Source organism: Phyllobates terribilis, unplaced genomic scaffold (assembly GCF_046119375.1).
Source record: "Phyllobates terribilis strain yellow unplaced genomic scaffold, ASM4611937v1 Scaffold_3__8_contigs__length_932513732, whole genome shotgun sequence".
Lineage (NCBI taxonomy): Eukaryota > Metazoa > Chordata > Amphibia > Anura > Dendrobatidae > Phyllobates > Phyllobates terribilis.
In genome coordinates, this window is record NW_027362763.1 from 296,729,296 (window position 1) to 296,748,105 (window position 18,810).

General features: G+C 41.3%; 1 protein-coding gene across 7 annotated transcripts in view; it reads left to right on the forward strand.

Moving 5' to 3' along the window:
* NLGN1 (neuroligin 1) overlaps positions 1 to 18,810 on the forward strand; it is a 1,206,163-nt gene that overhangs the window by 923,496 nt on the left and 263,857 nt on the right. The window lies entirely within an intron of this gene.

Here is an 18,810-nt window from a genome sequence, read left to right on the forward strand (position 1 = left end):
AAACTTTGAAAATGTCCCCAAGTGCAGTTGCAATAACCATCAATAGCTACAAAGAAACTGGCTCACATGAGGACCGCCCCAGGAAAGGAAGACCAAGAGTCACCTCTGCTTCTGAGGATACACAACTCTTCAACAACTGTTAAGAGGAGACTTTGTGCAGTAGGCCTTAATGGTAAAATAGCTGCTAGGAAACCACTGCTAAGGACAGGCAAAAAGCAGAAGAGACTAATTTGGGCTAAAGAACACAAGGAATAGACATTAGACCAGTGGAAATCTGTGCTTTGGTCTGATGAGTCCAAATTTGAGATCTTTGGTTCCAACCACCATGTCTTTGTGCGATGCAGAAAAGGTGAACAGATGGATTCTACATGCCTGGTTCCCACCGTGAAGGATGGAGGAGGAGGTGTGATGGGGTGCGGGTGCTTTGCAGGTGACACTGTTGGGGATTTATTCAAAATTGAAGGCATACTGAACCAGCATGGCTACCACAGCATCTTGCAACGGCATGCTATTCCATCCGGTTTGCATTTAGTTGGACAATCATTTATTTTTCGACAGGACAATAACCCCAAACACACTCCAGGCTGTGTAAGGGCTATTTGACCAAGAAGGAGAGTAATGGGGTGCTACGCCAGATGACCTGGGCTCCACAGTCACCAGACCTGAACCCAATCGAGACAGTTTGGGGTGAGCTGGACAGCAGAGTGAAGGCAAAAGGGCCAACAAGTGCTAAGAAACTCTGGGAACTCCTTCAAGATTGTTGGAAGACCATTTCCGGTGACTACCTCTTGAAGCTCATCAAGAGAATGCCAAGAGTGTGCAAAGCAGTCATCAAAGCAATAGGTGGCTACTTTGAAGAACCTAGAATATAAGACATATTTTCAGTTGTTTCACACTTTTTTGTTAAGTATATAATTCCACATGTGTTAATTCATAATTTTGATGCCTTCAGTGTGAATGTACAATTTTCATAGTCATGAAAATACAGAAAAATCTTTAAATGAGAAGGTGAGTCCAAACTTTTGGTCTGTACTGTATGTAGTAGGTGTAATAATAATAATATTAGCAAATACCCCAAATTAGAAATGTAGTATAGTTTTTCTGATTCGCTCTGTCTCTTTTCTCATGTGAATGGCATTGCAGGACCTTAGGTATCCATGGTTACGTCTACTGATAAAGTGACAGTTAGCTAGCTGCTAGTGGTCATAACCATGGATACCTAAGGTCTTGCAATGCCTGCACATGAGGAAAGAGACATAGCAAATCAAAAAAACTATACTACATTTCTAATTGAGGGTATTTGCTAATATTATTATTATTACACCTACTACATATTGGGATAAGATCTTGGAGATGGGAATACCCCTTTAACTGTTTCGGGAGCTGCGCGATCGCTGATACAGTTAAGCTGATACAATGCATGGCCCGGGACAATGATACCCTCTGCCCCCCGCCCTGGTAGCTACGCTACTGGTATTCGGGTTTAGCTCTAATTAAAACCTTTCTGATAAAGATGGAAGATAAGGGTGCACAGCACTGGTGGGGGGTCACAATTCCAATAAAAAAAAATAATAAAAAAAAATGGTCACAACACCTTTAGTATTAACCCCTGGGGAAGCATTCACTCATCTGTGTGACAGGTCATTGTGCTGTCCATCTTTTTCTTTGACAGTACTCTGAGCCAGAGAGTTTCACATATCCATACACACTTCAGTTCTAAAACCTGATCCATGCTCCGTGACTCAGAGCTTGTCCAATTCTCATCCATTTTGCAGATCACACTAGGTCATTAAAGTCTATAGGGATCCATGTAAACGGATGACACACCAAAGACTTACATTGTACTTCAGCGTTCCATCTGAGTTTCATCCATTCTTAAATGATACATTGTTAAGAGTCTATGTGTTTATGCAATGTCCCTTTAACAAACTTGAACATAATATATAGGTTTCCTTTTGTTTCGTTACAAGAAAATAGATAACATAGGAAAGCTTAAACATGATACAGTAACACTATTTTCCCACAAGAAACAGAATAGAATAAGGAAACTGACCCATGCCAGGATGAATGAACTTCAGAAAATTACCACTTGACATTAGAGGGCAGGGTGCTAATGCTACCAGCAACAGAAGAAATCAAAACAAAATCCCAGGGATAGAAAAGATTTATTAATGCCGTTGTTTTTGCTGTTGAGCTGAATAGTGTCAGTCGTTGAAAGTTCTGACAATGTAAAGGGTTTATTCCATTTTCAAGATTTCTTCTTTTTCCCATTAAAGGTTCTCAGTTGATTGGTTTTAGCTTCATATGACTCATATATACTATGGTACAAAATTTATGTCATTTAAATACCCATATTTGTAGTATTGTGACATGTAATTTATGGAAGGATTCTGACCATGATTAATAGAAAATATAACTACCATGTTCATGTGTGATATTTATGTTATTATTAGAGATCAGGTAAAATTCTAATTTGCCTGTTCTCGTGGATTATAGCCCAAGATCCCAGAGAATCATAAACGTAATATGTAAAAATTTTTAAAATAATACACTCGCCTCACTGCTCACCTCTTTGGCCCTTTCGCTCCTCACCAACAACTATCTGGTCTTTTTAACTAAGCAAAACTGCTTAAACTAAATAAAGTCAGATACATGTATACTTGAATCAACAACATGATTTTATTTGAGACACCAAAAGGGACAAAACATGATAAAATACATTAAAGGGAATCTGTCACCCCCCTGAGCAATATCAGACCACTACTATGGCTATACAGGTGATAGAAAGTAAATCTATACATACCTGTATGGCCAATAGCAGTGGTCTGATTCCAGAGAAATCTTCTTTTATAAAGTTTCTTCTACAGAGGTTTGGCGTCCAGGTGACGCCAAGCAAACCCTTCCTATCTGCTTATTATGCAGCTAAATCCCCGGGCTAAATTATCATCTCCCCCACCCTCCCCAGCATGTCACAGGGACCTGTGACTGCCCTGTGACGTGCCCTGTGACGTGCCCTGCTGTCTCCCCTGATGCGCATGTGCAAAGTGCCGCTCCCAATACAACAGCTACGGTGCAGTGTGGGCTGGGGAGAAACAAAGCGTGCTCCATGCGAGCGGCGCTTTGCGCATGTGCGGCAGGGGAGACAGCAGGGCACGGCACAGGGCAGTCACAGGTCCCTGTGACATGCCGGGGAGGGTGCGGGAGATGATAATTTAGCCCAGAGGCGAGGATTTAGCAGCATAATAAGCAGATAGGAGTGGTTTGCTTAGCTTCCCCCGGACACTAAGCGTCTGGAGAAGAAACTTTATAAAAGAAGATTTCTCTGGAATCAGACCACTGCTATTGGCCATACGGGTAAGTTTAGATTTACTTTTTTATACCCTTTATGGCCATAGCAGTGGTCTATTATCGCCCAGGGGGGTGACAGATTCCCTTTAAATGACGAGACAAAAATATAAAAAACACATATAGTTAAAAAGGAGGAAGAGCAGCAACCACAACAAGAAAAAATGGATACAGATAAAGTGCAAGTGTATATGATCCTCAATTCATACACAATAACAATAAGTTGTATAAAGTGCAAAGAGTTTTTATATTAATATTGTTGTTCTTATATAAGGAACACAAAGAACATGAGTGTCTATGTTCTATTGCAGGAATAAATAAAGTGCAATACAAAGTATTAACAGTAGTGATGAGCGAGTATGTTTTGTTAACCCTTTCACCGAATATGCTCGGACGAGCACCGAGTAGTTACAGCTGCTCGGTTATATGTTTGAATCACTCCCGTGTGCATGACTTGCGACTGTTTGACAGCTTTAATACATGTGAGGAATGTCTGCTTCTTACACATTCCTCGCATGTATTAAAGCTGTCAAACAGTCGCAAATCATACACACAGGAGTGATTCAAACAAAACACCGAGCAGCTGTAACTTACTCGGTGCTTGCCCGAGCATACTCAGTGAAAGGGTTAACAAAACATACTCGCTCATCACTAATTAACAATCTTATAATAAAGGACACCTGCATGAAAGGAGCCTCATACTTGGTGTCTGGGACGCAGTGCAATGCACAAATACAACACAATAACGTGCCTGAACAAAAAAGTAGGTAAAAAGTATTAAAGATCTGCAAATAGTAATCAATAGACCGCCATATTCTAATGTGAACTAAGGATACATTGCATAAAGTATGAATATATATGCCAAAAATTAAGTCAGATTACTGACCGGTGTTCATGCTTAGTGCTGCTCCTGCCACCTCACACTCCAACGTGCGTTTCACACGTTGCTTCCTCAGGGAGTGGTGAGATGTAGGGGCTAAAGGAGGTTTAAATTCTCTTGTGAGTATTCAGGAGCCAATAACATGTACTCACCCAGGTGCCTAGTATCCATGGGTCAAAAAAAACCTATCTGGTCTTTGTCAAATCTTTTTGTAACTGCGCTGAAATCCTCTCATGCCGTACTGGGACTTATCACTCTGATGAAGCCCGGGAGGGTTCTGTGCAAGCGATTGTAAGATCATGTCATCATGATAGGCGCCATGCCTTTGTGTGCTCATACACTGAATCATCCCGGGGAATTCAGCGCTCGCAACATTGATAAAGAGATGCCTTGAGGACCAGAAGGGAGACCGTGACGTGTGGAGAGGCTGGGGAGATGAGTGTTGAGGTGAGTATAAGTTTTTTTTATTGTTTAACCTTTGGCTGCCATTATTTTGCTTTATTATGCATGGAAGAGAATTCTAAAAAAAAATCAGCATTTTGGCAAATAAGGATTTTGTAATATTTAAATTGAATTCAATTCCACACCAATATATTTGCTCATCTTTGTTGTTGTTATATTGCTACTAAAATGATCTTAGTCTGACGCAATCTTTCATGGAATCATGAAAATTAGCTTTTCATTAAATCAATAATTCCACACAAAAAGAATCATAAAACACGTACAATTCATTACATAATAAACATTACTTTTTGACATTAGAACCTAAGTATTATAGAGAAGAGTTTTAGGACTGTGCATCTTTTCCTTCCGAAGGGTTTGTCACTTTCCGGGTGGCAGACCTTGGCTGTTATCCTTAGCTCTTTTCTTTTATAGTAACTTCTTCAGGAGTTGGAGCATTTATTACCCCGTATTGTTCAGTATAAGTGGAAAGACTCTCCACATTTCTTCTGTCCACTCATAGCACTGGTGTCTTCACATGGGACAGAGAGGCTTTTGGATACCCTTAGGCGTGAGGTCCCAGGTGCGACTTCTGCTTTTGCTTTACAACCGCTTCATCACTGGAGGTAGTTTTATTTGGAGGTAATTTTCTACTAGTTAATAACAGGTGAACTGAAAGCTCCCTTTTCTTATATTTTAATAGGGGATTCTGCAACAATGGATGTGTTCATTCTAAGGAATAATTTTCCCTTTACAATAAATTATAAAGAATAATATGGCTCCTCAAAGGGATTTTCTCAGCAAGTTTTTGCTATGTAATTTGTCAGCAGCATGAGGTAGGGACAGAGACTCTGATTCCAGCAATGTATCACTTAGTTTACTGGGTGCAGCAGTTGTGATAGAATCACAGTTTTTTCTGCTGCTGATGTAGCAGTGCTCAGATGTTGATCTCTGTGTAATCCCACCCACTTAACTGATTAGTAGCTTTCTATGTACAATGTATAGTGACAGAAAGCCACTAATCAATGGTGGGGGGAGCGATTGGACTTGGAGGCACAAGGCCAGTTGTCCTCTAGCGATAATCTCCTGCTGATAAAACATTGATTGCACTGAAACAGCAAAACACAACCTAGTAAGTGACACATTGCTGGAATCAGGGTCTCTTCCCCTACCACATGGTGTTCTTAGACTAAGTAGAAAATACCTGCTGGCAGATTTCCTTTAAATACCTATCACTATGAACATTCTTATAGTTAACAGTAGAGAACATCATACTTGCCAACTCTTTCCATCTGGAGACCTCACAGACTCCTGAAACAAATGGAAAATCCCATGGTGAATGCTGAAGAGTCCATAAACCTCCTGGAATGCAAGACTTCCAGAAGGTTTCTTGTGTGTAACACCGGCATCCAAACACATATTTAGGCTACCGGGCAACAGCCCATAGAGGAGGTATGGGAGGAGCGTTGAGAGATCTGGCCTGTTAGAGGCCAGCATTAGGGAAAAAGTTATACAGCGCCCTTTATATGCTGTACTCAGGGGCCTCAAGGAAGACCAGCTCTAAAAGTTAGCAAATACAGGGTACCTTATGGTACATTATCCCATGTGAGACCTGCTCTGGGCTTTACATGGTTAATGCAGTAAAATTGTACAATACTTGATGCATCTGACATATCATGTAATGGCTTTAAAATATATTTTTTTCCTATAGTATAGGTGCCAGAGTATTATTAGCTAAGCAATGCAATGGGCAAGGAATAATGTTCCACAAGACTTTGCTGCCTATGAAAAAAATCACTGGCGGGGGAACACGATTGTACTTGGTGTTGTCTTTGTATATACATAACAGATTTCTTTAATTATGGTTTTACTTCTGTTCCAACCTTTCTCAAGCTTGTGAAGATAAATTGTAGGTCTCTCTTGTATTTGCTGCTGCTGAAAATGTAATATTAGGTGTGATTTTGCTTCATTTCTACTCCTTCTCATCACATTTAATTAGACGCCAGCTGTATGTTGCCTTATTTTTTTGCTAATTGTATTTGATTGTTTTGTTGTCTTTTTAATATGCTGACTACTTGCTGTAGAGAAAGTATTGTCTGAGCAAATTCATGTGCCACTACTTCTTTCATACTGTAATTTAGTGTCTTTTATCAGCAGTGTAAGAGAAAAATCTGCTGAATGTAATTGGTTTTAAATTGGTCTTAAACTGCAATCAGAGCCAAAGGAGGGTTAGTTATGAACAGGGAAATTCTGCTGTAAAAAAGAGCAGAACCTTCAAAATTTTGACTAGTGCCCTGTAAATTAGCATATTATTCAATAATTAGTCATTAATTGTGCAGTAAGAGCTGTGATGCGTAGTCGAATTCTATTATAAACAGCCTTGTAATATAATGGAAACTCTTTTGAAACTGTCATATTGAAAGGGTGCTATTTCATCTTCCCCGGTTGCGGCAATGGCTCACAACAATAGTGATATGAAAAAAAAATGTACTTTGACAAGAAATTAGCAAATCTTCTGATATTTGAACTTGGAAGATTCACTTGAATTCAGCTGGGAAATTCATTTTGCATAAAAGCTATTCTATGCAAATTGAAAATGTCCCTATTGCCGTTAAAATACCTTTATTATGCTCTGATATTTCTCCAGAACCCAAAGCATAGTGCATAGAGTACTAGGAAAGGGTTAAAAATACAAAAATATTATACTCACTTTATGCCTCACCTGTCCTGCCCCTGCAGCTCTCCTCCTAGTCCTCTACTGACTCCCTTAGGTCTTCTCTTGCTGTCTCTCTAAAATAGCCCATGCACTCTATAGAGCACATGACTAAGACGTGAGGCACGTCATAGTCATCAATGATGTGTGTGGCCCAGTCAACCTGGTACATGCCAAAGGTCTAGGAGTCAATGCCAGAAGACCATAGGGAGTGAGCAGAGGACCAGGTGCAGTGACAGGGCAGGTGAGTGTTGAGGCAATTGTAGTATATACATTTTTAACCATTTCACTGCCAGTACCACTAAATCCAATTTTTTTGTCAATTTCATATCAACATTTGATTTGCTTCAAACCAAGTTCCTCATCTCTAAAATTTACTTTTTGATTCTATTTTTTTATGAACCATTAACATGTTAAAATTTTAGATCCACATTTTTTTGAGAAAAAGGACTGCATATAGTCCCCTTTAAGTTTTTTTTTTTGTAAACTTGAGGTTTAAAGAAAGTAAGTTCTATAAAATACAATAAAGAGACATAAATCACTGAAATACTCAGCTGTGCTATTTCCCCAACACAGATTACAGATGCCAGGTGATCATCACGGTGCCCACTACAGTGCCCAGAGTAGTTAACATCGTAATTTCAATATAAAAGATCACATAAAGCTGCGTTGTCCCCTTCCCCCTTTCACACTTAGGAAAGTTTAAAACATAGTTTTCCAATGAATGGACTTGTCAATGGGCGCTACCTTCTTTTGCTATCATCTATAGCAGCTGTCAATTAGAAATGAATGAATTAGTTAGAAGAGAATGGAATTCAGCTTGATTTTCCAAAGATTCAAATTCTCCTGAATGACAATCGAACGGCTACCACAGTCCTTATTTGTTGAGAGTCGGAAAGTGGTGAAAAAAAAAGAATAGATGCTTTGTTGCTCACACATCGGTTCGACTCAACCACCCCAACCGGTCCTCCACACAGCACCCTCCAGCCTCTTTTTATTTCTCCATGGCACATGAGATACTCTTCCTCTATTTTCATGCTACCTTGGGGACCCATGTGAAGCCTGAGGCACTGACTAGACCTTAGGCAACATACGTTTCAATGTTGAAAGCCTACTCGGTGCCAGAAGTCCTGTCGCAGAGTGTTGATGGGAAGAGGACATTACATACCATGGAGAAATAAAGAAGAGCCCAGAGAAAGCTATTTGGACAACCACACAGCATCAAAATAGGTGAATAGTGAGGTCTTTGTGTTTTTTTTACCCTTACATCACTTGCGCAGGCAATAATTCCATCACCTGGGCAATACTAAGGAAATCCTGAAAACATGACCTGTCGGTGGCTCTTGAGGACCAGAGTTGGGGAATACTGCTCTAGAGGGACCGCGAAGCATAATAAGACACATTTGATTTGCACCAAATCAATTCAATGCAAATCGAATTTCCAGGCCAAATAAAAGTTAACTGTTGAATTTACATTTTGGCAGATTCACTCATCACTACTTTCAATATTAAGGGGTATGCCATTATGATTTATTCTAAAAAGCAAATATCAAACTGTGTAGAGACAAAGGGATGGTAACACATAATTTTCATTTTTTTTCTTTTAATTCCAGAATTAATAAAGGAGGGAAAGCACAATGCAGAGTTGTAAAATAAGATGCTGCCGCATTGCTATTCCATGGGGGATGCAAGTATGTACTAGAACAGACATGTCAGGAGAGCTAAAACATCTTCTTTCAGTTCCTAATATTTACATTTGTCATTTCTAGAATTAAGTGTTTTATTTTTCTGTGGTTGTAGTCACCAAAATGACTTTTAATATAATGGAGCAAGGAACATTGGCTCGGCAGTCGTGTGCATGTTGGTATACTGTATCTTCAGTGGAGTTCACTTCTAATGTATGATTTCATTTACATTTTAGTTTATTGTGTTATAATAGCAATCCTGCAATGTAGGCCTCTTCCACTTATTCTTATTTTTTTTAAAGCAACTGTCTGGATGATTCCATCTGAATACATTAGAAATAAAGAATATTTAAGTGTACGACAAAATGTAACTAAAGCTATGCAAATTAAAACATGATGAGCTGTGGATCATCTTTATTTGCACATTATCATACTATGCAATCTACTCTTATGTTATATTGCTGGAATTTTTATATGTTTCCATGCAAACTGTCAGCTTTGGGCTCTTGTGAAATATAGAAAGTAATATCACAGAGTAAAGTACACTCTCAACTTTGGCAGAAGATGACAAGTATTCATAAAAATAAATCTTTGAAATACAACTACAGCCAAATACCACTATGCTCAGTGAATTTGGCTCCTACTGCTAATGTAAGGTATTGAATATGTACTAATAAAAATAAGTTCATCATGCATTTCCTAGAATACCATAAAAATAAAATAATATAGTGTGAAAATCAAACAAAAAACATCCTGGAATAAACTTAAAAAGGGTCTAGATGACACAGTTACACTGATGAGTAATTATAAAATTACATACTTTTTTTACAAAATGCTTGAATTAAAAATATTAAGATTTGAGAGTCCTCTGAGGTTGATACATTTTAATGGCTTACTGACAAGATGGTAACAAATTGTAAGCTTTCGAGACTACTCAGGTCTCTTCATCAGGCATAGAATAGCACAAAATCTGAAGAGTCACATATTTATAAACAACAGGGCACAAGAATAATGCAATAGATGAGATAAGTGACGTGAAGCGGAACTATCATTATGGGAAAGGGATAAACAGTTGTGGCCATAAATATTGGAGCAGTTCATAGCTATGGAGTGTCAAAGTTTTATTGTCCTGTGATTGAGGTCTGGTCCAGGGTTGTGATACTCCCACATGGTCTGAGGAGAACATTCCTTAGTTGATATAGAAAGACATAAATCTATGCTACACATTAATTAAACAAATAAAAAAGTAATTGGCTAACTAATCCCCTACTGTTACTGTTCACGTGATGCCGGTCTGTCACTGGTCTGTACCTCCTGACACCACCATTACAAGGACATGTGACAGTTGTAGGCAATCACTGGTCGCAGCAGTGATCCACTATAGCTAGTGTTGGCTATAGTGGACTGTGATGTAGAGCAGCAGAAAATCAGTGAGTATTGCCTCTTTTATGTTTTTAAATGATTTTTTAGAAAAAAAGATGTTTTGGAAGACTCGTGCAAAAGACTGTATTTTCAAGCCGAGGGCGATCTGACAAAACATCAGCTCGCCCTCGGATCAATGTTATTCTACGGGACCATGTACACATCCGATTATTTCCTTGTACAGGGACTGTCCAAGGAAAGAAATTGCAGCATACATGATTTGCATCCGATATTCGGATTGCACTTGGCCATGCAAGTCAATGAGTTTGTGGAAAACATCATATCGTACTTGGGTGACATCTGAGTACAGTCCGATTTTACGGACTGACAGAATAGAGAAGATGGAGACATTTTTTTCCCATGTTCTTCACATCAGAGAAAATCAGATCACATGTGATCGACCCAATTTTTTCGGATGAAAGAAAATGCAGTTGTGTGACCCTAGCCTAACAAACAACCATTTAATCAAAATGTGATCCATTTGTGATGAAATCAAAATGTGATATTTTTAGTTTCTACCCCTCCCCCTAAAGATGCAATAAAACATTCAAAACATGTTGTCAACACGCAAACAAGTTCTCATACAGCTCTAAAAAATGAAAAGGTTACGATTGTCACAAAATTGACACAAACTCATTTTTTTCACCACTTTAAAAGAAAAAACCCTATTTAATCTTGTTTGTAGTCATACTGATGCAGAGAACTATGAAGCAAGGTTATTTTTTCCGCACAATGAGTTCGGTATAAACAAAACCCAAAAAACAATAGCGGAAATGCATTTATTTCACCATTTCATCCTAATAGGAAAATTTGATTCCTATTCTTCATGTAAATTATATGGTAAAATGAATGGTGTCACTCAAGACCACTACTCTTCCCAAAAAAGAACAAGCCCTCATACAGCTATATCGACAGAAAAATTAAAAAGATATGCTCTTGGAGAAGAGTAGAAAAAAAACAACAGCGCACAAATGGAAATTCGCCGACTTTGGAAGAGGTTAAAGGGAACACTGCTCCATGTAAGAAGAAGGAGTGAGACATAGCCTATACAATTACATTTCCATGAGTATAGGATTTGTCAAAAGTAATAAATAGAATACATGTCTCTTGGCCTAAAGCAATGCAAACATTCCCGTTGTGTGAGCATCATTGCTACTATATTATATTGTCAGAAATCTCCTGTCTGAGCTGTATTGGAAATTTGACTGCTTTGTCACTCAGCCGCACAATAAGAAACACTATTGTAAATGTATATATTACAGTCACGACCATTCACATAGGAATTCAGTTATTTGTTTCTTTCTAAGAATGACAGCTGCCAAGACCACAATATGAAATCACTTCTATGAGATTACTTATCTTATTTCAAATGAAGAGAGTAAAGACAGAAGTACTTACTTGTATACACCTTAGTCTTTATACTTGTATCTACTTTTTAAAATTAAAAGTCCCTGATCATGTTATGTTTGGAACTTGCCCAGCATGTACTTCTGATGTATTCGGTAAACCTGATGCTAAGGCTGCTTTACACCATCCCATTCTGCGGCTTTAAATGACTACCAATCGGTAAAAATATTTACAGACTGGCTATCATTTATTAGCCGCTATGCACAAGCAAATATGCGCATTGAACGACTTGTAATAGATCATTCGCTGAACATAGGCTGTAATCAGTGTCAGAATGGGGTGCCAAGGGCCCACCAGTAACCAACTCCAGGGCCCCACTTTTCAACTACATGCAAATATGACATTTTCCTCAATCACAAATTTATATAACAATGAACTGGGTAGATTGGTAAATGAACAAGATGCTGCCTTTGTCTGTACATAGTGATTCAAGTATATTGTACCAAATACTGCTTAAATAAGAGGGTGGTGGCCCACTCTTGCACAGGGGCCCATCAGAGGATTCTCCTGTTCTCTTGTGGGCCAGTCCAAACCTGGCTGTAATTGTTCTAAGCAGTGTGAATCGATGTGCTGCTGAGAACGATGACCCGCAATACAGCACGGAAGATCATTTTATCTGATGAACGAGCATTTTTCCTATTCATTTGGTAAAAGGCAGTCTGTTTGGAATGCAAGGTTATCATGAAAAGAGCATTCCTAGGAACATGTGTTCACTATAATCCTGCAATGTAAATGAAGCTTTAGGCTGGGTTATCATACCAGTTTTTTAGCCTGATGCAACTGAATGTATCAGAACTGACGGCAAAACAGATTCAAAAATGCATTCATTGCCAAAAGGATTTTTACCATTTCCCTCAGGCATTGGTTGTTGCATGAAACATTGTGGCCACTGGACCCGAAACTTGCACCTGTTCAGCACAAAAACTGATGCAATGCACAGATGGAATCTATGCTACTTTATCAGTTTCCACTCATTTTTGTTAAATGTGATACGGAAACAATAGCTCAGCACCAGCCATATGTGGACCCAGCCTAACAGAGTATAAGGCAGAATTGTTTTTGTACAAGCATTTATTTTTTGTATGATGAAGCCAAAAATGGTCATAACTAGTGTTGAGCCACCCCCGTAGTGTTCGGGTTCGGTTCGGTTCGTCGAACACCGGGATGTTCGAGGAACTGTTCGTCGAACTGTTCGTCGAACACCTTAGAACACCGTCGAACACCGTTAAAACCAATGGCAGGCAAACAAAAACACATAGAAACACATAGAAAACACCTGCAAAGGTGTCCAAAAGCTGACAAACTGCTCAGAAGACACTCTCTTTAAAAAAGCCGGCCGGCAAATTCAGCAGCGGCATACACCGGTACCCGACAATTTAGACAAGAAGGAATAGAGCATCACACATAGATTAGATAGATAGAAACATGTCAGTCACACATATAAGAAGCACAGTGACAGTGTTGGTTACTGCACTTGTCATTTAGTGTAAAGGATTTATTAAAAAAAATATTAGTGTTTTCATGCACCGTCTCTTTAAAAAAGCCGGCCGGCAATTCAGCAGCGGTACCCGACAATTTAGAACAGAAAGAATAGAGCTTCACACATAGATTAGATAGATAGAAACATGTCAGTCACATATATAATAAGTACAGTGATAGTGTTGCTTACTGTACTTGTCATTTAGTGTAAAGGATTTATTTAAAAAAATAATAGTGTTTTCATGCACTGTCTCTTTAAAAAAGCCGGCCGGCAATTCAGCAGCGGTACCCGACAATTTAGAACAGAAAGATAGAGCATCACACATAGATTAGATAGATAGAAACATGTCAGTCACATATATATGAAGTACAGTGATAGTGTTGGTTACTGTACTTGTCATTTAGTATTAAAATAAAGGATTTATTATTAAAAAAATTGGCGTGGGGTTCCCCTTAATTTTAGGCTCTAGCGGAGGTTAAGCAGACGGCTGGGGCAGATGTTTGAAGCCTGGGAAGGGGGTAATACCCACGGAGCTTCCCAGGCTACTAATATCAGCCTCCAGCTGAATACATAGCCTTTACTAGCTATTAAATTGGGGGACCCCCCAAAAAAAATGACGTGGGGTCCCCCCTAATTTAATAGCTAGCAAAGGCTAGGCAGACAGCTGGGGGCTGATATTAATAGCCCAAGGAAGGGAGCCATGAATATTGGCCCCCTCCCAGGCTAGAAACACCAGCCGTCAGCCGCCCCAGAAATGGCGCATTCATAGGATGCGCCAATTCTGGCACTTAGCCTCGCTCTTCCACGCTGCCCTGGTGCGGTGGCAGGGGGTAATAGGGTTGGGGTTGATGTCAGCTTATAATGCCAGCTGACATCAAGCCCAGGTTAGTAATGGAGAGGCGTCTATAAGACACCCCCATTACTAACCCCATAGTCAAAGTTAAAAAAAACACAAACACCCAGAATAAAGTCCTTTAATTGAAATAAAGACACAATCCTTTATTGTTCTAAATTAAACCATACTTACCATCACGCCCATTCCAGCTGAAGCCAACGATCTCCTGCAATAAAAGAAAAATAATAAAGCAACCTCATCCTTACCTTTCCATGGTTCCCACGACAGCTTCAGCTCTGCTACATCGAGATGACAGGCTGGACCGCAGCAGAACGCTGCCATCCAGCCTGTCATCCCGCAGACACTGAGAAGCGCAGGCTTGCTTGCGCTGCTCAGCGTCTCTCTGTGACGACATCCAGATGAGCCGAGTTCATGTCCAATGAACTCGGCTCACCTCATGCACGTCACTGACAGCGTGGGAAAATTCTCACGCTGAAGCGCTGATTGCAGGAGAATTTTCCCACGCTGTCAGTGACGTGCAGGAGGTGAGCTGAGTTCATTGGACATGAGCTCACCTCATGCACATCACTGACAGCGTGGGAGTATTCTCCTGCACTCAGCACTTCAGCGTGAGAATTTTCCCACGCTGTCAGTGACGTGCATGAGGTGAGCCGAGTTCATTGGACATGACCTCGGCTCATCTGGATGCCGTCACAGCGAGACAGTGAGGAGCGCAAGCAAGCCTGCTCTTCTCAGTGTCTGCGGGATGACAGACTGGATGGCAGCGTTCTGCTGCGGTCCAGCCAGTCATCTCGATGTAGCAGAGCTGAAGCTGTCGTGGGAACCATGGAAAGGTAAGGATGAGGTTGGTTTATTATTTTTCTTTTATTGCAGGAGATCGTTGGCTTCAGCTGGAATGGGTGTGATGGTAAGTATGGTTTAATTTAGAACAATAAAGAATTGTCTCTTTATTTCAATTAAAGGACTTTATTCTGGGTGTTGTGTTTTTTTTAAATACTTTACTAGAAATTCATGGCGGTCATGTCTAATACTGGCGTGACCCCATGAATTTTGGGCTTGGGGCCAGCTGATAATACCAAGCTGGCCCTAACCCCTTTATTACCCAGTGAGCCACCGCACCAGGGCCCTGGATGAGTTGGGTACAGCGCCAGAAGATGGCGCTTCTATGAACGCGCCATTTTCCGGGGTGGCTGCGGACTGCAATTTGTAGCGGGGGGGGGCCCAGAAAGCTTGGGCCTCCCTGCGCTGCAGATTCCAGCCCCCAGCTGCCTAGTTGTACCTGGCTGGACACAAAAATAGGGCGAAGCCCCACGTACTTTTTTTTTAATTATTTCATGAAATTCATGAAATAATTAAGAAAAAAAGGCCTTCCCTATATTGTTGTGTCCGGCCAGGTACAAATAGGCAGCTGGTGGTTGGGGGCAGCCCGTTCCTGCCTGCTGTACCTGGCTGGACACAAATATAGTGCGAAGCCCCACTTCAATTTTTTTTAATTATTTCATGAAATTCATGAAATAATTAAGAAAAAAAGGGCTTCCCTATATTGTTGTGTCCGGCCAGGTGCAAATAGGCAGCTGGTGGATGGGGGCAGCCCGTTCCTGCCTGCTGTACCTGGCTGGACACAAATATAGTGCGAAGCCCCACTTCAATTTTTTTTAATTATTTCATGAAATTCATGAAATAATTAAGAAAAAAAGGGCTTCCCTATATTGTTGTGTCCGGCCAGGTACAAATAGGCAGCTGGTGGATGGGGGCAGCCCGTTCCTGCCTGCTGTACCTGGCTGGACACAAATATAGTGCGAAGCCACACTTCAATTTTTTTAAATTATTTCAGGAAATTCATGAAATAATTTAAAAAAAATTGACGTGGGGCTTCGCACTATATTTGTGTCCAGCCAGGTACAGCAGGCAGGAACGGGCTGCCCCCATCCACCAGCTGCCTATTTGTACCTGGCCGGACACAACAATATAGGGAAGCCCTTTTTTCTTAATTATTTCATGAAATAATTTAAAAAAAATTGACGTGGGGCTTCGCACTATATTTGTGTCCAGTCAGGTACAGCAGGCAGGAACGGGCTGCCCCCAACCACCAGCTGCCTATTTGTACCTGGCCGGACACAACAATATAGGGAAGCCCTTTTTTTCTTAATTATTTCATGAAATAATTTAAAGAAAATTGACGTGGGGCTTCGCCCTGTTTTTGTGTCCAGCCAGGTACAACTAGGCAGCTGGGGGCTGGAATCCGCAGCGTAGGGAGGCCCAAGCTTTCTGGGCCACCCCCGCTGCAAATTGCAGTCCGCAGCCACCCCGGAAAATGGCGCGTTCATAGAAGCGCCATCTTCTGGCGCTGTACCCAACTCATCCAGGGCCCTGATGCGGTGGCTCACTGGGTAATAAAGGGGTTAGGGCCAGCTTGGCATTATCAGCTGGCCCTAAGCCCGAAATTCATGGGGTCACGCCAATATTAGACATGACCACCATGAATTTCTAGTAAAGTATTTAAAAAAAACACAAACACCCAGAAAAAAGTCCTTTAATTGAAATAAACACACAATTCTTTATTGTTCTAAATTAAACCATACTTACCATCACGCCCATTCCAGCTGAAGCCAACGATCTCCTGAAATAAAAGAAAAATAATAAAGCAACATCATCCTTACCTTTCCATGGTTCCCATGACAGCTTCAGCTCTGCTACATCGAGATGACAGGCTGGACCGCAGCAGAACGCTGCCATCCTGCCTGTCATCCCGCAGACACTGAGAAGCGCAGGCTTGCTTGCGCTCCACAGTGTCTCTCTGTGAGGGCATCCAGATGAGCCGAGTTAATGTCCAATGAACTCGGCTCACCTCATGCACGTCACTGACAGCGTGGGAAAATTCTCCTGCACTCACCGCTTCAGCGTGGGAGAATTCTCACACTGAAGCGCTGAGTGCAGGAGAATTCTCCCACGCTGTCAGTGACGTGCAGGAGGTGAGCTGAGTTCATTGGACATGAGCTCACCTTATGCACGTCACTGACAGCGTGGGAAAATTCTCCTGCACTCAGCGCTTCAGCGGGAGAATTCTCACGCTGAAGCGCTGAGTGCAGGAGAATTCTCCCACGCTGTCAGTGACGTGCAGGAGGTGAGCTGAGTTCATTGGACATGAGCTCACCTTATGCACGTCACTGACAGCGTGGGAGAATTCTCCTGCACTCACCGCTTCAGCGTGAGAATTTTCCCACGCTGTCAGTGACGTGCATGAGGTGAGCCGAGTTCATTGGACATGAACTCGGCTCATCTGGATGTCGTCACAGAGAGACGCTGAGCAGCGCAAGTAAGCCTGCGCTTCTCAGTGTCTGCGGGATGAGAGGCTGGATGGCAGCGTTCTGCTGCGGTCCAGCCTGTCATCTCGATGTAGCAGAGCTGAAGCAGTCCTGGGAACCATGGAAAGGTAAGGATGAGGTTGCTTTATTATTTTTCTTTTATTGCAGGAGATCGTTGGCTTCAGCTGGAATGGGCGTGACGGTAGGTATGGTTTAATTTAGAACAATAAAGGATTGTGTCTTTATTTCAATTAAAGGACTTTATTCTGGGTGTTTGTGTTTTTTTTAACTTTGACTATGGGGTTAGTAATGGGGGTGTCTTATAGACGCCTCTCCATTACTAACCTGGGCTTGATGTCAGCTGGCATTATAAGCTGACATCAACCCCAACCCTATTACCCCCTGCCACCGCACCAGGGCAGCGTGGAAGAGCGAGGCTAAGTGCCAGAATTGGCGCATCCTATGGATGCGCCATTTCTGGGGCGGCTGACGGCTGGTGTTTCTAGCCTGGGAGGGGGCCAATATTCATGGCTCCCTTCCTGGGCTACTAGTATCAGCCCCCAGCTGTCTGCCTAGCCTTTGCTAGCTATTAAATTAGGGGGGACCCCACGTCATTTTTTTGGGGGGGGTCCTCCATTTTAATAGCTAGTAAAGGCTAGGTATTCAGCTGGGGGCTGATATTAGTAGCCTGGGAAGCTCCGTGGGTATTACCCCCTTCCCAGGCTTCAAACATCTGCCCCAGCCGTCTGCTTAACCTCCGCTAGAGCCTAAAATTAAGGGGAACCCCACGCCATTTTTTTTAATAATAAATCCTTTATTTTAATACTAAATGACAAGTACAGTAACCAACACTATCACTGTACTTCATATATATGTGACTGACATGTTTCTATCTATCTAATCTATGTGTGAAGCTCTATTCTGTCTGTTATAAATTGTCGGGTACCGCTGCTGAATTGCCGGCCGGCTTTTTTAAAGAGACGGTGCATGAAAACACTATTATTTTTTTTGATAAATCCTTTACACTAAATGACAAGTACAGTAAGCAGCACTGTCACTGTACTTCGTATATATGTGGCTGACATGTTTATATCTATCTAATCTATGTGTGATGCTCTATTCTTTCGGTTCTAAATTGTCGGGTACCGGTGTATGCCGCTGCTGAATTGCCGGCTTTTCATGTTTCACTGTTGACACTGTTCCCATCGATTTGGGCAATCACTGTAATGCCACAACCACCATGGCTGTGGCATTACAGTGAGTGGCAGACAATCCC